General features: G+C 29.1%; 1 protein-coding gene across 1 annotated transcript in view; it reads right to left on the bottom strand.

Moving 5' to 3' along the window:
- LOC126895485 (rho GTPase-activating protein 7) overlaps positions 1 to 21,898 on the bottom strand; it is a 71,424-nt gene extending 49,526 nt beyond the window's left edge. The window contains exons 1-2 of the mRNA XM_050667410.1: positions 21,621 to 21,898; positions 538 to 637 (exon numbers count right to left, since the gene is read on the bottom strand). The gene's annotated coding sequence lies outside the window, so the exon portion shown is untranslated. The remainder of the gene's footprint in view (positions 1 to 537; positions 638 to 21,620) is intronic.
- Between the last annotated feature and the right edge of the window lie 5,227 nt (positions 21,899 to 27,125).

Genomic DNA, 27,125 nt, shown 5'->3' with positions numbered 1-27,125 from the left:
ATTTTTTAGAAAGGGTTTCAAATCTATTTTACTAAGAATTACTCAGTTGAAAACACAAAAAAATATTATTTTTTATTGTTTAGAGGGTCGCCATATGAAATTACCTTTAAATGTTTATTACCTGTCACTAAAAAATAACGCCCTGATCCGGAAACACGCATGTGTCCTTTGTGTTTTTATATTTTTCTCTTACTTCAGTATTGAATGATTCAATAATATTTATAATAATAACGGCTGTTTATCTTTTATATTGTGATAAAATTTAAATACGTTTTTAACTATTCCTCGTGAGATACCTACAAAAAGAGTTTCTATTGCATGATAGTCAAGGGAAGAATTACGATAAAAAATATAGTTATGCCGTGTTAATTCATGAGTTTTTTTATTTTACTAAAGTAAAGAATTTGCATGTGGATGAAAACTGAATGAGTAATATTTAAGATAAAAATGGTTTCCATAAAAATTTTTATATTATACACTAAATTTGTTTGTGTTATAACATATAATTAACATAATTAAGAAAAAAAATGATTTCCTTTTTTTTTTTTTTGTACAATATTATGGAGGACGAGTATTCATTTATTCATTTGTTTTGATTTGATTTTTCATATTTTTGATGTTGTGACGCGCATTGAACCTAGAAAATAATATAAATATAATTTAATATAAAAATAAAAACGTTTATAATTATTACAGTATACTTTTGTAGTAATTGAGTTATTAATATGAAAATCACAATTAAAAATCATCAACTGTCGTTGTTCATCAACATAAATAAAGCATTTATTATTAATAAAATTTACCAAAGCAATAAATACTTTAAATATGATAGAAATACAATAGCTTTAGGTGAACTATTAATAAAAGAAAACTTAATTTTTATATTTCAGCTCAAAACTAGATATTTTGTAAAAGATAATCTTAAAGGATATGCGTATAATAAACACGGAGGGTTCTATAAAGTAACGAAAAAGATATCCACGTGGGAAGAATAGACTTACTTTAAAATAGTATATTTCTACCTACACATGTCTATTACATAAGTTTTGGATTATTAGTGACTCAGACACCGATTAAAAATATTAATTAAGACATGTCTGCCCGTGGTAATCATTTATATAATAACTAGCTCCGTCAAGATGAAACAAAGTGATGATAAGGGGCTGACATAGACTTCTACTCTAAATACGTCGTAGGTTTAATGATTTTAATTATTGAACTTTTTCTCATAACAAACCAGCGCTTCCTCTGTCCTTTACCTATCAGTGCGGTCACCCAAACGGAGAACAATAAACTATAAAAAACGACTCCAAAAAAACAATATAAATGCATCATCAGCTTATAGACTGCACGCATCATTGTACATGTCTTCAGCTGTCGGTAATTATTCCATTACGTGTTTACATGGTTAATTATACATGTTAGACGGTTTGAATTATTATTTCTGTCCCTTAGGTCTATAGTTCAAGCCCCGGAGTAATGATGGTCTACACATTATATAAGCTTCGGGTATAATAAGTACATAATAATAATAATATAATGTGTACATTGTGTAATGGTCTATATTTCCAGAGCGTTTGTATAATTTTTAAATAAAAACCCATACGTACGTCTATTGTATTGTGAACCAATTTCAAATTTCGAAGATTGGTAAAAGTTTTGGTCTATGATTAAAATTAAGTTACAAAAACGTCCTTTATCCATAGAAATAACTGGGATAGTAATAAATTAGTCTTTAATAGAGGAAACGTTAAAAAAAATATGGCTCATAGATTTATTTATAATACATAAACTATAACAAAATATTAACCCGACAGAAGCAAATTACAAAAAAAATACTTAAATTGTTCAACATAAGAAATATATATTTTTATTACGAATTTAAATGTAATGATTTTTTTATGTAATGTCCAGATCAACTAGCCGCAAACGAGATGGCCAATAATCGTTAAAATATAATACTCCCAAAATTTCTATCCTTTCAACCAATAAAAAATCAAATTATTACCTATAAAAATTTAAATATCTTTCGCGGTCATTCATATTACGGATAGTGTAATGCTCCAAAATATGTTAGCGTGTAGTTCAAATGGTTAGGTAGAATGTATTACACAATACTCGATACCTTGTTGTTTGTTCCGTCTAAAATATATATACTACGTCCACATTAATATTATTAGGTCGAATTGCGTCAAATGAAATAGTACACATGACCTAATAAATTTATTTTCATGTCAAACAAATTTACTCTGATCTCTATCCAGACCGTTAAAACCGTCTGGAATAAAATTACTCTGTGGGTGTCTTCAAGTTGAAACTCTTCAGCTGGACACAAACAGAAAGGTTGAGAAGAATTCATACGCCTAATGCAAATCATTTTTGTTACTTAGGCTATCAAGTGTCAAATAAATATTAGTAAATACTGTAATACTTTCGTATTAGGTCAAAAACCAGTCTACTAAATGGAACTGATACATTCATTTGGTGTAATACTCACACGTTGAAAATATGTTTGTTATTTCATATTGAATATGTATAAAATATCTTATTGCGAGATTATCATTTAAAGCCACTCGTAGTATTTTATTAAAAAATACAGCCTATCATTTTTCATGGTATAGCTTTTTAATCTGTAAAAAGAATAACAATTGACCGGTTCCGTTACTTAGACCAAATATGCTATTAGTTTAATCAATACATTAGCCGGACCACGACAAAAATCATTAATAATCAAATAAAAATGGTACATAACATAAGAATATAAGTACGAATACTGTGTAGACGCTGTGTGTAAACACTGACAATGCGCGTGGGAACATTTTTTATCTTACACAGTAAACTATCAGTGGCGGAAATCATGCGGAGGTGTTATTGTTTATAGTTCAAAATATCTAAAAAAAATGTTTTCTATTATAGTATAGTAAAAGTTCATTATTTTGAAATCTTAGACATATTAATAGCTCTAAATATTTGTAAAAAAACAATACAATTTTAACTCTAAAAATACACAAAATTAATCAAGAGAAAATTACAGAGGTTTGTGGTGAAAAATATAATTTATTCTAATTAATAATTATAAATCTATACATTTAGATTGGATTAGAATTTTTTTCCTTTTGTTATTAGTTTGTGTTTAGTGTTGCAAAAACATTTATGTTGATATTAGTATTACGTAGTAAAAGTTATTTTAAATACAACAATTTAAAACAATTGTTACCAAAGTTACTAAAGAATGCTATAAACTATTCCAACACAGCTATTATGTGTGGATTCGTTTGTGTTTAAATGGTTTGCATGGAACTATTCTATAACACCCAGTTATGACTTTTACTTGCATCACATGTAATAGTTTATATTTAGACGTATTTTGAATGCAATTTCACAGTTTATTAGAATACAATTAGTGATGTATTACATTGATTATAACATTACCCTAATAATCTTTTTCGAGAATATTCTTAAAAATATTCTCAAAAAACGAGAATACTTTTTTTAACTTATTCATTATTATTATTATTATTACAAAATGGTCCTGAATTGGCAAATAAGTAAAATATTAGTCACTTCTGAATTTATCTTTTTAGCTTCAGATAATTCGATCAATCGAAGTCAGAGAGATAGTCTACTTCAAATAAAATTTAACCAATTATCCAATTTTATGTTATGTAGTTTACAAAGGCTTCTTAGTTATATTTAGAAGTAATTAAATGTATAACAGACTGGCCAAATTAAGCCCAATTTATGGAAAGTACATAAAATTGTCTTTCACTGGGAATGTTTCTATTTTATTATCTTACTAGAAAGTTTTTTTTGAAAAAAATGTTGTTTTTAGTCTTTAAATAACAAATAAAACTTGAGATGTTATAGAAATATAAAAAATATTTAGAAGTCTAGAAATGCAAAAACTTTAAAAATCATGGAATCATTTTTATTTGAGAATTTTTGATCTTTTTGTTATTATGCGGCTTTCAATAAAATAAGACATGATTATTTTTTCATCATAGATTTTTAGTAAGTAATCATTACTTTAAATAATTTTCATATTTTATTAAAAATTCTGAAAGAAATTATTTTTTTTTTTTTTTTTTTTTTTATAACATATTCTCCAATAATCTGCAGAAAAATATCTCAAAAATATTAACGTTATGATTTACAATGATACCATCAATACGGAAATATAATATGAATTGTTTTAGTTTCGATGAGGATACATTTGATATATTTTTTTAAATACAATAATTATAGTTTCTACAATTTTATGATTAGGATTTTCTTTCGAAGAATATATATTTTCCATATTTCATTTTGCTCTAAAATTGTTGGTCAGTACTCGTATAAATTACACATTATCATACTTAAAAGCGTTTTAATGTTTCAAAATAGGAGTTTTTCGACAAAGTGTTAGATTGTGTCATGTATTCTGGTACTATGAATGATAGGGGCTGTATCCCTGTTAATATGAAAAACATTAATGGAAATTGGATGGGCAAGAAATTGATGATGCCTGCGGGGATACCGAAAGGGGTTTCAATGCCAACTCGCGACTCGCGCGCTGCGGCACGAACTCCACAATAAAAAGGTAATCATTATTGTAATTTAGACAGATCATGTTATTAGTAATTAATAATTGTTTTTTCTCTTATTCATTATTTCTTCTTCAACAAGCTTGCCGGCCTTCGAGGCAATCTTCGGCGGCATCTACACACAGGTAGTCATCAGTCTGCATACAGATCCTGTAGCAGCACAACAAGTAGTAGATGAGATGTCGCCGCAATACCTGCGGGTGTCCGTCAATTTTTTTTATTCTCTTGAAACACACATTTCTTTTAATCAGAACACCAGACGTGTTTAAAGTTTTAGCCACTTGAATGTCAAGAAGTGTTTTGGGTTTTTCATTTGTTTTCGGTCAAACGCCCGCATTACATTTATGACGACTGAAATATACTAAACGGTTGACGTGAAACCAGAAGATGAAAATAAACTCTACGCTTTCTGTTTTTAAGGCGTACCTTAGGTTTGTTTTTTATTTATTGTACAGCATTTGTTTTGTGATATTATGAATGCTTTATGTCTTTGATGAGAAGGTTTCAAGTTGTAGTTTGTTCCACTAAACACGTCTCAGTGATTAATCGGAGGATTATAATACTCACATAATGTGTACAGATAATCCGTGAAAATTTATGAATAGAACTATTAATTAACAAACATGTATTATTTAATCAAAATTTTTTTATCGTAATCCATTTAATACAGTTATTAATTCTATAGCTGGTATAGGGATACAATTTATTTTTGTGGCCATGGTTATAGTATATAAGTATTTAATTACATCAATATATTTTTTTAACAAGAAAAAAGTAATTTTTTTGCTTTTTTTACTAAACTTAATATAATTTTTATTTTTTTAAAACATTTTTATTAACACGTCAAATTTGCTATTTTCGTCTTCTGTCAAATGATTATAAATTATAACTAACATTTTTTCTAAATGTAAATATTATAATAACCTTTTTTGCATTTATCTAATGAAAATTATTATTTTTGAAATTCATAATTGAGTTGCTCTTCAAGTTTTAGTTTTTTTAATAATCAATAATTCACCTAAACCTAGTAAATTATATTTCCTAACATTGGTTTAAACTTTTAAGTTCAATTATAATTGTCGAACGCCTATGCATGTAAATTGTTTTTTTTTTATTTGCTTCTAATAATTAAATTATACTTATATTTAAATTGAAATTGGACCGTCACTTATTATTTATATAAATAACGCCGTACATGTACCAAAACTTTTTTGTTTTATTAAAATGAAAATACCCAATTTGCACATAATTTCTAATGAGATTCAACCCGTAAATCATCACGAGCAATCAATGTTTCGAGGATCATAAAAAATATAAAACGAGGTATTTCAAGTTTAATTTATTTTTCTGGAAACATACAACTAGTGAAATGAGCTTACGGCATAACTTGAGACTGTATTAAACATAAATTTTTGTTTTGGAACAAACGATAATGCAAACACGGACAACTCGAAAAAATAATTTTAGCTGAAAACATTTCGTAAAAAAAGCATTAACTCTTTTTTCCCACGCACAATACTGGAATACTATGGGCATATTTTTTATTTGACATATCCCATGGCGAATCGGCAAAACTTGCCGCTATAAACTATAAAAATAAAACGTTTGTTTAATGGGGCAGCAATAAAAATGGAAAAGACTATTCGTGATGTACGTTGATTATGCTGCTGCACAACTTGATGCTAGTGTGTGTTAAACAAGAACAGAAAATTCGATTATCACAAACAATTTGTACAACACTTTCGACATAAGATCCAATAGCTATTACAGTTGTCATCGGACAAGAATTTCCTTATGTCTATAATATTAATGATAAATTACACGGGATCGTGATTCATTTCTCTGGGCACGCTTCGTAGTAATAACAACGACAATATTATTAGCATAATAACCATTCGCTAATGCGCCGAGGCGTTAGCTTACAAGGAAAAAACACACTCGACATTATTTTTCTCGCGTGATTACAAGTAAATACGTTTTAGTGTGTTTCCCAATCTCCTTAGAGATGATTTATCAACTGAGAGCAACGATATTTTTACGGTAGTTTATTGAGAGCCACGCGGCAGCATTCCATTGATTGTATTCAGTCAAGTTATGACTAGAAGAAATCCTAAAACATTACTTATTTTATTAGCACAACACTTAAATAATTCTTTAAATGTCGTTGTATTTCAAACTACACTCTGATTGAAACGATCATTTTTTAAATGCATGTTTATTGTAATGTAAAAATTAGGAGTATTCGATAAATTTGTATGTATATAAAGGTATAAATATTTCGTGTTAACAGTTTGGTTTATTAAAAAAATTACTGTTTATTCTAATGATTTTTTTTTACGTCCAGGTCAGACCCTCGATAACTTGATATTCTTTTGTACCATAGGTTATCGAGTTGAAGGGACTGATTAGGTTATCTAAGGTACTCTTTTGATTTCATTTTCTTTTGATGTGTCATAAAAATATTTTTTATATCGATATTACTACTAAGATTAAAAAATATGTCTTATATTTATATATTTTTTTAAGTTTCACTAAATATTACTATGATGTAATCAAATTGTTTGAGAAGTTTTACTTACAAGTGTATTTTAATCAACAGTAAATCATAAGATTGTATCTTGTCTCAATTTGTTGCGATGTCTGGCTTGCACTTTACACCGTTTGTCGGTATAAAACGCACTCGTGATCAAATACAATATAAAATTCAACTTTTTTTTTTATCATAAATAACTACTTTCTACCAACAATAGAACTAAATTGTCAGAGAAATTGTTGCATACCAGTCATATGCTCCTTATTAAAGAACAGTGTGAAATGATGATCTAGACAACAGCTTCCTCCTTAGGTATTCACATAATTGAAAGAATACAATAACGCAGAGAGTTAGCTCGCTTTAATTATTTGATCACATTAATTTTTTAATGACAAATAATGTCAGAAAAGAAAATTCCTATCAAACATTAAAAAAATATACATCAATGAACTTATTTCTTCTGATTCGATAATTCAGGTCTTTAAAACACCTAATAGGTATTTGTTTAAACTAAGTAACGATGAAAAACATTTAAAAAACGTCTATCAAGTTTCATATCGTTTACAAGTGATCCATTTATATACGTATCGAATATTTGAGTATGCGTAAGCCTACACAATCATAAAATGTAAGTACCCTATCATCAACTTGTCAACACGCCTCATACATTTACTTTTAACTATAAAACAAGATTTTTATTAACATTGTACGTATTTTGGATAGTTTGAAATTTTTATCCGTGACATGTATGTACTACAACAAATCCATATTAATTAATATTCGGACCGTGTCCAGTCGGCTAACGTCCGTCTGTTTCCAATGAATAATTTTATCAGTCTCTTAGGAGAGAAATTCCTCGCGCCTGACTTATCCGAGATGGCTATTGGACGGTAAGAACTCAGCTTGTAACATAATATATTATTTTAACTTTGTCTGTTAAATATCTGTTTCAATTTGTACAGCGCGTCGCCAGAAGTAGACGTTAGAATTATGAGTTATACGAATAAAAATTTAGTAGCATTTTTTCGTTACAGGTAATCTCGACTAGGTTTATAATGGAAGTTTTAAGTATCCATAATGGCATGTAAGATTAAACTACCCCGAAGACATAAAACGGCCAACAACTGTTTAAGATAAATCACTATTTTGAATACATATAGAAGATAAGGAGCCTAATGGTCTTAAGAAAGAAATCGGGAGACCATTGTTTATGGCGATACTTCAAATGATATGCCTATTGGTATCGACAAAAATGCACAACAATTGATAGAGTAATCTGATTTGTATCGAAAGAAATGCAGGTTGGTTGCAAGGGTGGTCTTCTGTGGCAACACTTATTAGTCATTCAATTCCAATTCGATATAATATTCCATATCAAATATGTCTGGATACATCTCAATAGTTTTTACAGAGATCATTTATTTAAAATAAAAACGAGTTTTACCACCAGCTGATATTCTTGGGCCGATTTACAACATCTTTTACGAAGATCTTTGAGCCACCGCTTTTCAAACTACCCTACGAGGCTAGTGTATTAATACTTAATGTAGTTATTCTTCGAATGAATAACTTTTGAATGGAATGTTATCCAATATGATCGATGATATGCAGTTCCACTTAGATGTATGTATGTATATGCGTGTGTGTAATAAAACTAATAATAACCTCAACTGGAAGATGTAATATTTCAAGTTAAACATAAACCAACATTTTTGACATAAATAAAAAATGCATACATTTTTGTAATAAAACTAGGAATTATGTTAAGTTTGAGTTATAGGCCTATCAATATTGTTAAAAATATAGTTTACACTTACATAAAATCAACAATTCATATTTATGTACTGAAGGTGAAATTGTGACCTAAACTAGTGATAAATCGATGTAAATTGCATTTTGAATAAATTTTGAAGAAACGGATAAATTTATTGATAAACAGATTCATAAAATTAAATTAAAAACCATACGTGTGAAATGCATGGAAATTATCGATTACTTTGATTATTATTGACACTAAAAAGTTTTATTTTCGAACTATGCATCAATGCTATTAATAAAAATTGCATTCTCGCATCAAAAATAATTTCTTATAAAAAATATACTATGGGTGTCAGCATCTTGACTCATGAAACTTACACTCGTCAAGATGCCAGCAACAATAATTCGAACGATCATCGCGCCCGTCAATGGTAATTATTATTGTCAGTGGTCATTGAACTTATTTCGGTTAGCCCTTAGGCTGCATTCTTGGTTAATTATTTATAATTATTGCATTTGTGTTCCCATGCAAGATCACGATGTCAAAAAAAAACTCATTGGTCAGTCAATTGTCAGACCACTGTCATCTCTTTATGCAATTCTTGTTGTTGCTCGTCAAACTCACATGAATTGTATTGTTTTTTTCTGACAGACTATGCGAATAAGTAAATTAGAGTCCTTCCGTAAAGTGATTTCAAGAAAATATTCACAACGTGCGAGAAAATTTATGCAATTGAGTATCGTTTTTACGACCTGTTTTCAAACGATGTTGCATTTTCAAACGTTTTTTTTATATTGGCTACACGATAGTGTCGATCTTCTTTTACACGGCGCCCGTGAGATGTCTTCCGCCTATTGGTAAACACAATATTTTCGTTTTACAGACTTGTAGCGTAGAAATCTGAGTATTTGCAAACGTCAACAAATAGTTATTACAAGTTATTTGTGAGTTTGTACTTCAGTAAACGGTGATGTATAATTCAAGGGCGTCGAGAAAAAATTATATTTTATCATTATTTAAATTTTTTACAGTGGCCATAAACTAGAAGAGAATATTGAGGATTTTTTTTTATGTTAAGCTAAAAATGTAATGTCTACTATAAATACATTGAATATTTATGAATTAATAACTCCCAAATTGTTTATTAAATTGTCAATTAATAATTATTTATTAAATAAGCTCAGTGCATGATATTACCCAAGGATTACCAGGTATTGTCTAGATAACCCCACACAAATTTTAAATTAATCTATTTGTGAAAAATAATAATAATCAAGTTTTAGTGATAATGATCTTTATACCATTAGATAATTATCAGAGTCCATTTGAAAACCAATATTCTCGCTTTTGTTCATGTGTGTCATTTTATCAAATACTGTGTCTAAATTTGCAAGTAATTTTATATCATAATGTTTGCTAAATATGTTATTACATTCACATAGATATTTTTACTTGATCGCATAAGTACATCTCTTTGGTTAGCGGAGAATAAAAATTATTACGAAAAAAAAATCTTAGCCTTCTTCGACTACGTTACTAAAATTATAATTAGAGAAATTCGTGTTTTTATTTTTAGTAAATTATTTTTAGCTTAATGAACAGTGTTAACGTGTTCGCCATTTATCATCTCTCACTTAAGAAATATTAATAATTTTAATATTTACTTTCAATTAGGATACTGATCACAATTTTTCATTTTGGTCACAAAATTTTGTAACAGTAAAATCATAAGATAATATTGATGCAATTATATATTTCGAAAAACATACAATTTCTTTTAACTGGAACGCAATACGAAGATCAATAATGCGTTTACTTGTTTTGTTTTAGTGTTTTTATGAATAACAACATCATAGCTTTCAATGTTCTGAAATTCTGTAGTTATGAAAATTGATGATCTACTTTAAGTATCGTCTTAGTTTTTAAGAATATTAAATATTTTGAACCAACAGACTTGAGTGAATTAAAAAACAGAAATCGCAGCAAAGTATTGATTTGTAATAATTTTATAGATTTTTTTTAAATTTAAATAAAAATATATGCAACATAGGTACGCGAGTGATATGCTTCCTTATGGGGACAGTAATAGGAAATGGTAAATACCTTGAAATCGGGAACTAAAATTGAACGAATGCCAATTTTTTATACTTTATATTGCAAGCGTTCTGTGTAACACATAAATTTTTTTATAGAAATGTAAAATGCATATATGTTTCCATGTTTTCTTGATAAAATTATTTTTAAACATTGTTACTTACTAACGGTTAAATAATATAGTTAAGTGTCACTTCCACCTTGTTAACAGTAACTGAATTCATATTGCTTTTTGGGTTAAAAAGATTAAATGTAAACAATAGTATAATATTAGTTGTGTTACTAAACAAAAGTAGCGTACGTATTTTCTATATTATTGTCTTATTACAATTTTTTAAATTAGTTTAGTTTAATTTTAGCTGTAATAGAGGCGGGCAAGAACTGCCCCTTCTCTCATACCTGTAGGACCAATGTATTATTATTATATAATGTAAAATTTATTGTATATTTTTTTTGAACATATTTTTTAATTAATACATTATATAAAGAATAAAATGTTTGTTTTAGTTATTAAGAGTAAGAGTTTAACGTCAATTTAAATATGTAATGAGGATTTGTTTACAAAAAATATTAGTCCTGGGAAATATTATTCTTTAGTAAATATATTAAACGTACTAACCAGTTTTAAAACATAAAAGTGTCTCTGCAGTTAAATTAATCATTATCAGAGTTAAGAAACAGGAAGTAAAAGCATATATATTAACTAGTTGTATTAAAAATTTATTATCATTTAACTTTTTGAATAAGTCATTTGCGCGTGACATAAAATTAAATATGCAAAATTTCTATTGTAAAGTTATATCGCTATGTCAAATTTATTTATTTGTAATAAGAATTTTGATATCCTAAGCCAAAACACATAATGTCGTTTGTTTAAGAGCGATTTGGATGTCAATTAAAGGACACAATTGATTTTCGGTAAACAAACAGACTTGTTGTCCGTGGACGCTTTTCAACAAAATTATTTGTACAACTATATTTTTAAAATTCAGCTATCATAACATTTTTACACAAAAGAACATCAGAAAAAACAATAGTTATTAAAGTAACTAAACATTTTTTTAAATGTCATATAATATTTATTTAGTCATTTAAACATTCAAAGACAATCTTGAAATTTTATCATTTCTCTTGTTAAAAATAGTTTTGTACCTTAGAAATGATAAAGTCTTAAACATGAGATGATAATATAATTTATTATATTAATATTTTTTTAATTCAAAGTTTTTGGCAAAATTTGAAAACCGGAATTATTTCTATAATTTTTTAATTATACTCATCTTGCACATGTATACAATGAAATATAAAAGCATATAAGGTTAGCAGATTTTAATGAAAAGTTTTGAAAGTGATGTTATCTATTTTGAATCTACTGCTATAACGAGAAGATTAACTAGGTTTCAATTATGCCGTGTTTCCATTTTATTTGCTTTCTCCAAGCAAGTTTTTTTGTTACGTATTTGCAAACTGCAACTGAACAGATTTTACGCGTTAACATATCAACTTAAAATAAATTTTATCTTTTTGAATTATGAATTTCACTTTTTAACAATATTTATGACTGTATTATTTCTTGTGTGTTGTAGAATGTTAATACTTTTGTCTGCAATCTTTAAAAAATGTTCGCAAATTAAAATTTTTAACGTTTTTTCCAAAATATTTCTGTTAAAAGTAAATAAAGAAATTTAATTTAAATCGTCATAAGATACCGTTCACATTTGATTTAATTATTATGTTTGTACTAATATAATGTAAAAAGAAAATATTTAAAGATATTTTAGAAATTTTAAATTGAAAGATTATTGTTTTAACAACCGTAATTTGATAAGTTTATTTAAGTAAACCACTAAAATGAATATAATAGACGCTCTAAAAGGAAAAAAATATTATCGTCAAAAAATGTCATACTATTTCATTAATGATCGACGTGTGACAGTTGCATTGCTAATCCGCTGTATTCATTGCACGTAAGTCTTTTTTGCCGTATGCCGCTCGTGGTGTTCGTATTACAAAGTGCTCCCAAACTACCTTATCGTTGTCAGTGCGAACAACGCAACGCATTTACATGCTAAACGCCGCTTCCGAATCATATTCCGGGCACGATGCTATTTAAATACTGTTTTTTATTACATGTAAACAATGTACTTAATACTTACTTATCTGTAAATCGTATTAGGAGGTACCTGCGTTTATGTGTTTTCACCAGTACAACACACTTAAATGTTGAGTGGTGAACGACTACACAATTTTTTTTTCACGAATATGTTTCTCAAAACGCTGTTGCTAAAAACATACATCGATGTATGACACGTGATTATTAAATTTTGAATTATATAGTTTTATTGTCAATTCAGAGTCGATATCATCAACACCGAAACTCGACTAGATGAGAAATTGCTTAGTGAAGTATACAGTTAAAAAAAATTATGTTTGGAACCCATTATCTTCTTTTAGAACCCCTACTTCAGAAGGGTTCACATATGTCAATAACAGTCTATCTGAATGTAAGTGTATAATATAAACAAATTTTATTAAAACAAAGGAGTTGACACAAATTAAATTATCAAGATATGCTGCTACTCGTTGTTGTTTGTAATAAAAATAACTAAAATTAAAATATAGAAATGTATCATAAGTATACAACCGAAATTAAGATATAAAATTTTATTAATCTATTTTATTTTAATCAATCAAGCACTCAATACTTAGTCAATATGTTAATGGTTTATAAGACTTAAACCTAAATGTTTATCTATATTCACGATTGTTATTAAAATATTATTTTTACGCTACTCAACAGGTTAAAAACTTTTGCAAATCACTTGGTCACGTTTTTATTTTTTTTATATCTATGCGGTATTAAAGTAGATGTATTATGTATATCAGACAAATAATACATGTATATTCACATATTCTGTGGCAATCGGGGATCATTGTAACCGGTAGAGCCACACCCTCAAAAATAAAAAACAATACAATAACCTTTGGCTTTTTTGAAATGTATGGTATGGATTTTATTATTTCGAAGTCGGTTTGTAGTAATAACCTTTTTTTAAGACATGATTAATAGATATAAACCGTCGACGCACAGCTTTGTGAGATCACAATAAGGCGAGTAAAAAACAGGGCCTACTATTTTATTGTTACCATAAGAATTTTAATCTTAGAATACTGTCCGTGACACTATACATATTCTTTGGCAAAAATGTCGGCGGTTAAAGCTTAAATCGTTCAAGAACCGTTTTTGCTATTTATTTAAGGGTTTTTTTTAGACGTACAATATTCGTTCATTGCGAGAAACTAAACACAGAATTATTTTATCGCGTCTTTTAACCAGATCATAAAATAAATAAATTTTCGCAATTCTTAAACATTATTATAACATTTATTTAATTTTTACTAAAAACCCGTTTAATAAATTATAGTTAAACCTCGCAGTTAAACGATCGAATCTGCCGTTAGCGATAAACTAGTAAAATTAACACTGAGAACGGATAGATTATAATTAAAATAACTAACAGAATTTGAAAATAATTTTATCTCGCACGATTATAGACCACTATAAAAGTACTCGGATGAAATTTCTGAGAATAAATTATAGGCGGCAAAATATTTTGTTTCATTTGTTTAAAAAATAATTGGTACTCGTATTGATTTCAAAATTAGTTTTAAAAATTTATAATACTTCCATAACGATAAATTTTATTAGTGCTTTGGCACACATACATTTAATCTTAAAACAGAATCCACAATAAATAATCCGTCTCTACATATACCAAAATATCCTTTTCTTGTTGTCCTAACAGTATAATAAATGTATTACAGGGTTTATCCCGTCAAATGCACTCGAGCGAAGAGTGGTAATTACACAGTTCAAACGGGTATTTGATCTTTTTCGTAGCTTAATTATCGAGATATTAAGACCCCAATTAACAAGAATTTTCACTTTGTCTTCCCGAGAAGAACATCGTCTGGGTGGTAGATGATAATCCTTTAGGGTGGTACATCATCCGAATTCCAATATTTTTTTTATAAATAAGTAAACATACGCTCACGCATCGAACTGGTTTTTTCAACGTAAATTTCCATAATCCATACTGGCGTTATTCAATGGACCACCAACAACACGGTCCGTGTACAGTGCAAACAATAACGACGAAAATACACCCGGAATTCAACGTCACCGCTATTTTTATTCAGCCGTACTTAAGGAAACGTTTTCGTTTTTAGAATTATAATGGCCCGTAACAGTTCCTGCTGATATTGTGTGAGCTTAATAACGCTGTTATTTATACATGTTTTCACAAAATTCAGTAGCCAAATAGTTGGTGTCCTCTATGAAAACGCAACTGAACGGCGACTGCAGATTTTAAATTAAAAATCAACTTCATAGAGGTATATGACTTTATATGAATTTTCACTAATGAAGCAAACGTGTTGTTAATCATTCACAACCTTTTTTTTGTTTACAATCAACACTTGACTTTTCTAATATCATTTTCAATATTAATGAGTGCCTACATCAAGGATCAATAAACTATCTTATGTTTTTATATTTTTAATGGTTTCATAAGAGTACTAGATACTTGTAAGCGTACCAAATTCGGCCGGTGTACTCAATTTAGCAGAGTACTTCTTACTTTGATTTTTTAAGTCTTCAGGCGCACACTCACAACAAAAACGGTATACTTTGTGCTAACGTTTATAGAGTTGGTGTTTTCGGTACAAATATGCACTTGGATCGTTTTGATAAAATAGGAAATGGATGCGCTTTTTGTTTGCAGCGACGCTGATGTCATTCTGTGCTTATCAACGATGAATTTATTATGGGTAGGCATACTAGCTTACGATTCGTCGTCAATTTAATCTATTACACTGTGTCGGTTGCTGATTTTTATATAAAACATTATGGTGCAAAGAAATTTCAAAATCCGCACGTTGCTACAACACGTGTCAACTAGGTGACTTTGCGTCACCTGAACGTACAGCAAAATTTGCATTGAAAATGAGATGCGGTTTACACGTGACTGTATTTTATTGAACTGTTGCATATCAACATTTATTCTGTTCGAGTTTCCTATCACTTTAAACCATTTTCTGTATTCAAGTTTAATATTTGTGTTTTTATTGTTGTGTGAGCCGATAAATAATCGCATATTAAACACAATAAAAATGGTTCAACAAGCATTATTGCACTCATTCATGCGGATTGAGAACGATGTTAAGACCGACCATAAAGATTACCATAATACTAAAACCGATGTACTATTAAGTTTCATCTGAGAAATGACACACGATATGTTTGTCCACTATCGTCTTTGTAATTGAACTTCATGATAGTGACAAATGTAAATTTTTTAGTGACCGTATCAATTAAAATTATCTCTGGTAAACATCAAAATACATAGAAAGTATAGACCGGTTATCCATCAAATCTACTAATGCATAGATTATTCAAAACTATTATATTTTATAAGAGTAATTTATGTCTATTTCACTTATCGGTCATACTGACATTAAACAAAACTAAAGTAGTTAATGCGTTAATGTTGCGATCACGATAGGTAGACTGTAATTAGATGTATACACTTTATACTTTTAGACGAAAGAAAAACAGTAACATATTATTATTTTATCTTTATCTTGCGTGTGTGGCATCGCACTTAATAACGTGTATTATATTTCAATACCACAGCTAGAAGTACTAGCAGCTTACAAATCGAATAACAGTTAGTCTTCTTCAATAAAGCTACAAAAAGGAAAAAAAATGAACGTTTTAAATTAAAATCATAGGAGATTAAGTAAATATTAATTGCTATGAATAAGCCGCAATAATTTTAGCAGACAATTCGGTTTGCGAATCACTGATCAAAAAGATAAACGGCGGTCTGGAAACATAAATAATAGTTGACGTTTGACAATGAAATTTTAAATATTTCATTTGTAATTTAAAGTAGGACAGTGTTTTTAAAAAAGCAGATGTGGTTCACAGTATCCTTTTGAACTCTTGTTTTTGTTTTAACCGAAAACCATAAAAACAAATGCACACTGACGCAAAAACACATGTTCACAATCCGAAACTACGTCTCATGTTTACACGAGGAGAGTCATAATAATTATTTTTGGACCCATTGATGTGATTAGACCCGCATATTTTCATCGATAGATTAATATAATTAATTACTATACGAAGTAAATAATTGATAGGCTAGTGCGTTTTGTAAAGTCGCACGTGGAGGTTTTCAGCGGTTGACTGATCTAGAAAATATTTACCGATTCTCGTTCCGGGAATCGCGTGTGTATACAATTAAAAACTCTCTTTGTTCTACACTTCTTTTACAATCCTTGTACATACACGGGGCCGATGATTTTTGGCGGGACTTTATTCTCTTCTTTCGTCACATCTGCCGGCCGGCTGACTCGCCGGCACATCGCGGCCCACAGCACCGCCGGTATAACAAACCGTAAACGAAAGACACGTGTGTTTTTTTCCAACGCGCTAACACCGCACGTGTCTACCACAGTGGCCTAATACTACATTTGTTGTGTTTACCTCGAAGTGACAGTGGTATTTTCACGGCAGAAACGCACTAGAAGTGTCCCAGCGCACGTCAACCCTCTCGACGAGAGTGTAAAGGTACGGACGCACAGGAAATGTATACAAATAACAGAATACAATAATAGGTTGGAAGAAAACCAAAAAAACTGTATGAAGTACGCGTCCTGTGCCGGAAGGAAACGGAAAATTATGAATCGTCTATTCGATTTGTGTGTCTACCCGAGCTTACTAAAAATATAACTCGACCGAAATTAGTTTGTTCCGCTCATCAATCTATTCCACAAGTTTGAATCTACACCCGAAATAAAACTGAGAGTAAATTATAAGTACGCGCACAACGCGAATAACGAACGTACACGATCACCCTTTCCAGCACATCTATAATTATGGCTATGTACAATCAATAACATTATTAATAATCTTATACGTTATATTGCCATCGCGATTTGTATTCGGAGATGAATGAATACTGATGATACAGTAACACAGCTATGTGAATACTACTTAGGTAGGCAACGCTCTGTCATGGAGAGCTAGTTTTACCAGTCGTGAAAGGTTATAATCTATCTACATAAGACCTCAACAAAACATGTAACGGTGACGTCAGTAAAAATCGCATCTTACAGATAACAGTTTTATAGTTTAGGATACCAAATATTATTACTATTCTACTGTTTTATTTGTTTCTAATATAAAAAATTCTTCTAACGTCCACTGGCTCTTGAAACCATTGAAGCATGAACCTAAGTAAATTCAATTGTTAAAATTAGTTCTCTTTCAAAGATAAACGACTAAAATATTTCTTGCACATTGTAAATTAATTTCTTAATTTGTATTATTCAGCTCAAAAGAATACACAAAAACAATTTGAATAAAAAACCGTTTCCTCAAATTCAACAATTTGTACAGTAATCATGTCTTTTGAAGTACAAATGTTATTCAATACATTATTTTTATAAAAATTATGATGTGATAAACTTTCACTATGAAGTTCAGTTGCTGAATGGCAAGAAAAGGGTCAATGAAATACCAAGGTTTATAACTTCACTGTAATTATTATTTCATTTACACAATCATTTAATGTTTTTTTTTTAACATTAAATTACTGTTATGAAAAATAATATAATGAAATAATTATAAAGTTTATACACTTATCATACCACAAGTAATTGGTGAGTAATCTAAATTATTTTGTTTTTGAATATTTATTAAAGTGATTCCAAACTATTCTGAATAAAAAATCTAATTTTTGAATTATCATTTGTTTTGAAAATTTCTATTAAGTAATTAAAAATATCGTTTGATACACATTGAATTTTTGAGTTTTGTTAACTATTACTATTCAAAAAATACCAACATTTTTCGCTTATTTTGTATTAAAATTGTATTATTTTAATTTAAGTTTTGTGCAATTAAACGAGTAAAAAGAAATTAACAACACAATTTAATAATTCATCTTTTATATTCAATTTGCTTAATAAATCACATAGAGTGTACAGTAAGAAAGGAAAAGGGTTTGTATTGTTTGTAACAATTGATCTGTTTCATTATTTTTTGGACACTCTGTATAATTTTGTAGAACGCACAAAATTGTAATAGCTATTTAAAAATAAAACGATTTCGAACCAGCTAAAAACAAAACTAATTGTTGTCAAATAATTACAATAGCACAAGTTAAGTAGCATTTAGACAACGTTTCTGTGTCAATCTTAGATTTATAATAAAAACAGACATTAAAAAAATTATAAAAACAACTTTGGAAAGTCTATTTTTATATACTAGCAAGAGAAAATGTCAAAAAACAAATATAAAACGAAAATATTGTTGTAAGAAAAAAAAGTTTCGGAAAAATTAGTTTGAACATAAAATAGAAATAAATGAGAATGTCACTGTTAGTTTACAGAAATGCCGACAGCTGGCGTCGAGTGTTGGTAATTATTATTGTTTGGAATCTCTCTCAACATTTATCTCGAGTTGTGGGATAAGAGAAAAAAACCTAGTTACACTTCGTTTACATAGGCGATGACGAACCAACAAAACGCACTAGTGTTTTTTGTCAAAATCATTTTTTTTTAGTTGAACAGCGAGGAAGGGAGAGGAACAAACGATACAATAATACAGTGTACAATCGACGAGCACACAATAATATTACCATTGCTGAGAAGCCACGTGTCGTTTTTGTGTATCACGGCAATGTCTGACCGAAAAAAAATTATAATAACAAAAAAATAAATAGTCAAATAAAAGGAAAAGGTTAACGCAACGAGTCAAATTCCCAATGTTATTGTGATTCCGGTCTACGGTTACCTGACTGACTACTTGTATTTACTCTTATTCTTAGAAATCACATAGGGTTAGCGTATAATATATTTATTTGAAATATTATTACAGTGATTTTAACCCGTTTGAATTTATCGGCGCAGTTCCTATTCAAACAATAATGGAAATACTTTTTTATTAACCTCATTCTTTACGATATTCAGTACAATCAAGGATAACACAACTATATACTAGCTTAATAGTGTCAGGCTTTGCCCATTTCTCTGTCAAAGTCTAAGATTTCTACTATGAAGTCAAGGTAATTAAAAACGCATACAAAATCTGAACACCCGTATTAAATAATATGCTTTTAAGTTAGTATTCAGCATTCATTATACACGTTTGTCGATGCGGTTCGATGCGCTGGACTTCTTTTTCAACCAAGTTAACGATGGAATAATAAATAAGACGAGCCATTATAAAATCGCTGTAAATATGGGCAAAGACGATGAGTTAATTTAACGTACATTAAAACGTCTAATTACTTTGATAAACTTTTGTATACTATTACTTTACATTTATTAGTACTTTTGGATACATATATATATATTTTAGTTGTTACGACACTATTACTACGAATCAAAGAATATTTTTTCAACCAAAATATTATAAAAATTCACTTTGATCTCATTTTCCCAAATAGACAACGAAATACGACTGTCGCGGGATGAATGGACAAGGAATAGTACTATAATTTATGGCGGTTAAAAATTTATGAAAATCGTTTTAGAACCACACGCAGGGAGGTAGGTCCAATACAAAAACAAATCTTCAAAAAAACTAAACGATTTATTATGTAAATGATCCGAGACAAAGAGATTCTCTTAAAAATCGAGTGCCACGACCGATGAACATGTTCAAAAACAAAAAAAGTCATATAACTTAATGAAAAAAAGAAATTATATTACTAAAAGAATAAAACCGTCAACGAGCGCATATTATATTGTTAAAAAAGAACATTAAAAAGAAATTACAACTAAGTCGGTCGTTTGGCGTTAGTTTTTTGTTAATGAATTCCTTTGTAAAAAAACAATAAAGTAAACCGCATGACGACATTAAAAACAAACAGCCCTTCGCGTTCGATCTTTTTAAACCAATTGAAAATATTTTAATAATTTTGTTTTTTATCAATGTTACGATTTATTGCAGTGAACACTTAAAATCGAAACCGACAAAAAGTCGATAAGGTGGTCTGGTGGGGAGCCCACGATTGTTGTGTGTCAAATAACTCAATGAAGAACGTGGGATAAAATCGCAATAAATACAGTGCACATATGTGCGGCCACCGGCTGACTGCAGTAGTTTTTTTTTTCCGACTTCACACAAGTGTTACGAATATATTTATTTGAATAACATTATAATTATTACGACTATTCGCGTACACTAATATTAATTATAATATACCAAATAACTAAGACGGCCATCGTTTTTTACGTGCACGTTGAAAACAATTTTAATATTTCTATTATTGAACTTTTTATGTAACGTATTAATTGTAGGTTTTTACTCGCTGGAGGCTAAGAACTAAGCAGTTGTGACATGCTAGTCCTCATCATTTTGCCATAGTAAACAAAAAGTCTAAGAAAAAAAATTATTATTTTATGTTCAACATTAGACTTGATGTCCATGCGGGTTTGTTAGTAGATAAAATAAAATTCAAAAAAAAAAAAAACGCTTTAAAAATGAATAATTTTTATATGATTTTTTGATATGCGGGCTAGCTTGCCACGCGGCAACCCTTTGGTGAAACGTTTTTTTATGTTGAGCGCTTACCGTGGGAATCAGCCGGGTAGTAGTCCTCTTGATAATAGCAAGACGTTTGTGGGCAAAAAAACAGTTTAGAAAATAATCCACTACATTGTTTCAAACGTACACTAAACCGCTTTCGCTTGCTCAAAGCGACGCACTTCAACGCTCGTCCGTAGCAATTTCAAATTTCTTAATAAGAACAATTCGTTAGGAACAAAAAAAAATTTAAAAAGTCGCACTGGCACTAAATACACGTAACAAACGCGCGTACGGCACAACCGATGGATAGTCACATGAGTGGGAAACCAGTCTCGATGCCGCCGGTAGCGTATACCACCAGTGCGTGATGTCTCCCCACTATACATAATTATAATACGATATCACTACGTTTGCATGTAAACGTAGTCTACTGTACGACTCAAAATTTTTTTAGCGCAATTACTCACTCTATGGGGTACATAATTGATAAATCAAATTATCTTTCAGTAAAAACAATTCCCACGCAAAGAAAAGTGTCTATAAGTGTTTAAAGGGGTGATACCTATGAACTTTGTTCAAATAAATTTCTAGTGATAAATTTAAAGCAATTTATGAAACTACATATTCATATTCAATGCGGCAGTATAATTATGATGAAATATTTACTTTTTCTAAAGTATCCTAAGGAGTTTTGTAACAAGAACACAATTTTATGATAGGTAAATTTTGTTATATGATTTCGAACTTATTAATTGCTATTATTCTCATTTGTAGGAATTCGTTGAATACATATTAAAATAAAATACTGAATAATAATTGTTGGTTTGATAAATTGTTTTCCTAATTTTACTTGTTTAAAAATAATTAATTATTCTACTAATGAAATCTTTTTGAGTTTGTTTAATTTTCTATGAAGTATTTTATTTTTACAAAAAAAATCTCAGAAAGGTAAGTACATGACATAGTGATTGTGAACAATAAAGTTTGAAATAAATATTTTTGTATGAGTGAGGATTTTTCTCCAATTCCAATTTATAATACGTCTATGGAATGACAATAATATTTAAAAACTCTTTTAAAAATTGTTTTGTACAAGAATACTTCCAATTATTCATTATTTTGTGGTTTTTACATAAAAGTGGTACTTTTTTTCTTAAAATTTATTAAATGTTTGTATACATCAAGAAGAGAAGTCTTAAAACCTTTAATTTAATTTAAATCTGATTTAAAAAAAATATATATTTTTAATAAAATAAATTTATATAATATAATTAAAAAAAAATCGTTTTCATTCATTCATTTTTCAAAAATTTATCGCGTTTATTTAATACAAGTTTAAAAAATGTAAAAAAATACTAATCTAAAAATCATAATTTTGTTTAGGGAATTCCTTAATTTACAAAAAACTAGGGAAATTTTATCAAAATTTGAGATTATGTCTTCAATTAGATACAATTCTTGATCTTTTGTCATATCAGTAAAGAAATTGGTCTAATAGGAGCTCAGTAAAAGTGGCGACATATAAAAAAAAAAACATAATAAAATGAATACCTTCTCATCTTTACATCGAAGCTATAAACAATTTTATTTTAATATAATTTTATTTATATATTTATAATCTCTAATTATATAATGATATATATATTTTTTAAATTGTTATTAATGAAAAAGAAAGTCCGTGGCACCAATAACAAAATATTATATTGCAGTTGTAATACTAGTATTAGTAGATGACAGGGTAATTAACCTGTCATGTGTGTTAATAAACATGGTTATTAGTACCTTAAGAAAATATAATTTTTCATTAAAAAATCTAAAACTCCGGTGGAAACTTAACATATATTAACCTCGATGATAAAAGTTATCTTTTTTAATACATTAAAAAAATGACCTGTTATCTATCACTCCAAAGATGAACTCTATAATAAATTATTTAAATATATAAAATATTTAGCTTAAATTATTTCTAATAAATATTAGAATTATTACTAACAATTATTATAAATAATTATATAAATTAGTTTTTTTTTTACAACTAATTACTAACCTATGTTACTCAAGATCATGGAAATATCACTTCCATTTTCTTTTTGGAGTGCTTGTTTGGTAAGGGGTAAATTTCAAGAGTTATTTTGACATTTAAGTATTTTAGATAGTCAGTAACAATATTTTTATAGCGAGTTAAATGTATTTTTTTTTTATTAGAGTTACAAGATTTTTTATACATATAATGGGGATGTGTGTACTCTAACCGCGTTGTATATCCACTCCATGTATTAAAATTCTTGTAATTCAAAAAGTATTTATCCTAAAGATATTGTTGAACTATCAGATAATTTTCTAAAAAAAATGGCTAAAAAAGCTAAATGGTTATTTTAAAATTTCTAAAAGAATTAAAAAATTGAAAAAAATTTATTATTAGTATTTTATTAGAAAATAGACTTGCTAGTTGTGTAAAGATCCCCTGTTGTTCGGTGTTAGAATAGACCATCGGTTGTTCCTGCCTGTCGTAAAAGGCGACTAAAAGGGACTTGTAGTAGGGCAGCAGCTACTACAATTTTGGGTGTAGTTTCATCAGCTATACGCCAGGCAGCAGCCATCAGATACGGGAAACTGTATAACTGATGGCTGCACTGTGATACGGAAGGCAACGGGAAACCACCGTATTAATATCCCAAGTAACAGCAATCAATATGTCTTCTTCTCAAGTAAAAAATTCCGGAGGTAAAATAGTACCCCGTTCAGATCTCCGGGTGGGGACTACAAGAGAGGTAAGAAGTATTAAGGATGTGAAGGAATATAAACGATTAGCAATTTGGAATGTAAGGACTTGATTACAATGTGGGAAATTGGTGACTCTGAAAATAGAAATGGACAAGATGAAAATCGATATTCTTGGAATATCAGGAATGAGATGGCCAAAGTCAGGAGACTTTTGGAGCGGAGACCATAGAATAATATATACAGGTGCATCAGAGAAGAAACCTGGCACAGGAGGAGTAGGGATTATAATGAATAAAACCCTTAAAAAAAAGTTAAAGGCTATATAGAATATGACGATAGAATCATTCTAGTCAAGCTCCAGACAAACCAAAAGATACAATAGTAGTTCAAGTCTATATGCCGACATCAAATAGTAACGATGAAGAGGTAGAAGAAGTATACGAAAATATAGATAAAATAATCGAAAATGTTAAAGGGGAAGAGAATCCGGTAGTAATGGGTAATTGGAATGCCGTAGTAGGGGAAGAAAAAGTAAATAATGTAACAGGTACCTTTGGGTTGGGAACGCGAAATGTAAGAGGAGAACACTTATTAGAATTTTGTGCAAAACATAACTTAATAATCACAAACACTTGCTTCGATCACCATCGAAGAAGAAGATGCACGTGGAAAATGCCAGGAGACATAAATAGATACCAAATAGTTTACATCATGGTTAAGAACAGATTTAAAAATCAAGTAAAGGAAAGTAGAAGTTACCCAGGAGCGGATATAGATAGCGATCACAATCTAGTAATGATGAAATGCGAACTTAAATTTAAAAGAATAATGGATAAAAAGAAGAAAATAGTGCAATGGAAAATTAAAAATCTGAGAGACGAGAAAATAAGCAAAAAATATAGTGAAGACACTAATTATTGAAGAATCCCAAAATATTAAAGAAAGATGGCAGAACTTGAAAGATACAATTACAATGGCTGCAACGAAAACTCTAGGAAATAGCAACAATGCAGCAAGAAAGGAATGGATTACAACGGAAATAGTCAACATGATAGAGGAAAGAAGGAAATACAAGAGTTTGAACACTATAGGTGGATAGGAAAAATACAGAGTACTGAGTAATCTAATCATTAGGAAATCGAGGGAAGCCAAAGAAAAATATTTGGAATAAAAGTGTAATGAAATAGAAACCCTCATACAGACAGGAAGTAGTGATGAAGCATATAAAATGGTGAAAATGTTTTTTGGTCAACATAAGCCCCGAGCAGAGGGAATGGAAGATAACAACGGAAGAATGCTATATGAACAAAATGATATAGCGAAAAGATGGAAAGAATATCTAGAAATCCTGTATAAGGGGGACAGACTTGAGGAAAATGAAACTAACGAATCAAACGAAGAAGATAAATCTGAAGAAGATGACGAGATAGACCCAATTATGAGAAAAGAGTTCGACAAAGCTTTGCGGAATCTGAATNCGAATGAAAGATCTATATAAATACTACTTCTCATAAAAAAATTGTAATGATTCATACATTTTTCAATATGTCATAGCATTATAAAGTTAAAAATGTAAAATACAAAATCGAGTATTTTCACACAAAAATAGCATTCGGTAGTCATTTTCACCATGAAGACAAAATAAAGTCCGAAATTTTTTTTTACCATAATAAAGTACATTACATTAGCTTTAATTTAAGATATATATAGAAGTATCAGACTTTCCGGAACACTTTCAAAAGTTAAGTTGAAAAAGTTCTACTTTCTATATGCATTTTTTAGATTTGAACCCCCCTCAAATATAAGAAAATGGTCCGATTTAAAAAAACGGTATGTCGAATAAAAGATGTATATAAATACTACTTCTCATGGNTATGTCGAATGAAAGATCTATATAAATACTACTTCTCATAAAAAAATTGTAATGATTCATACATTTTTCAAAAAGTTATAGCATAATAAAATTAAAAATGTAAAATACAAAATCGAAAATTTTCATACAAAAATAGCATTCGGTAGCCATTTTCACCATGAAGATGAAATAAAGTCCGAAATCTTTTTTTTTCATAGTAAAGTAAATTACATTAGCTTTAATTTAAGATATATATAAAAGTGTCAGACCTTCCGGAACATTTTCAAAAGTTAAGTTGAAAAAGTTAATTTTTTGTGAAAAAGTTGTCATTTTAAATCCCCCTTGTGGGCAGGTTAAGGGTTAAATTTATGAGAAAAATATACCAAATGAAAGGTAATAATATTATGCATCTATATAAAAAAGAATTATATTGAAATGTTCATTTTTGAAAAAGTTATGGTAGTTTTAAGTAAATAAAATTAAAGAAATTTCGAAAATTAGCGATTTTAAATTTGTAATTTTTTTGGAAGTTTCCCCCATTTACGGGGAACGAGGGAATTTTTTTCAATTTTTGAGGGTAATGGCTTCGACTAGATACAATTTGTGATCTTTTGACGTATCATTGAAAGAAATCGGTTCGGTGAGAGCTGAGAAAAAGTGGTAACAGACACAAAAAAAAAAAAAACACATCTTAGTAAAACCAATACCTTCTCAGCTTCGCATCGAAGCTAAAATTGTCTAAAGAAGATTATCAATATGTAAGGTGTATAGAAGGTAATGATAACAGGTTTCTATCGAGTGTTGATAATGTAAAAAAAGGCGGAAAGTGTATTTTGAAAAATTACTGAATGAGGAATATCTAAGAGAAACATTAGAGAATATCTCATGGAACAAAGATCTGGTAGATTTCAATAGTGAGAAAGAGGTATTAGAGGCTGTGGCATAAATGAAAAAGAATAAAGCAGTAGGATCAA

The sequence above is a fragment of the Daktulosphaira vitifoliae genome, unplaced genomic scaffold (assembly GCF_025091365.1).
Source record: "Daktulosphaira vitifoliae isolate Bord-2020 unplaced genomic scaffold, ASM2509136v1 Scaffold_1, whole genome shotgun sequence".
Taxonomy (NCBI): Eukaryota; Metazoa; Arthropoda; class Insecta; order Hemiptera; family Phylloxeridae; genus Daktulosphaira; species Daktulosphaira vitifoliae.
The sequence above is the reverse complement of the archived record's forward strand: the minus strand, read 5'-3'. Positions and strand labels throughout refer to the sequence as shown.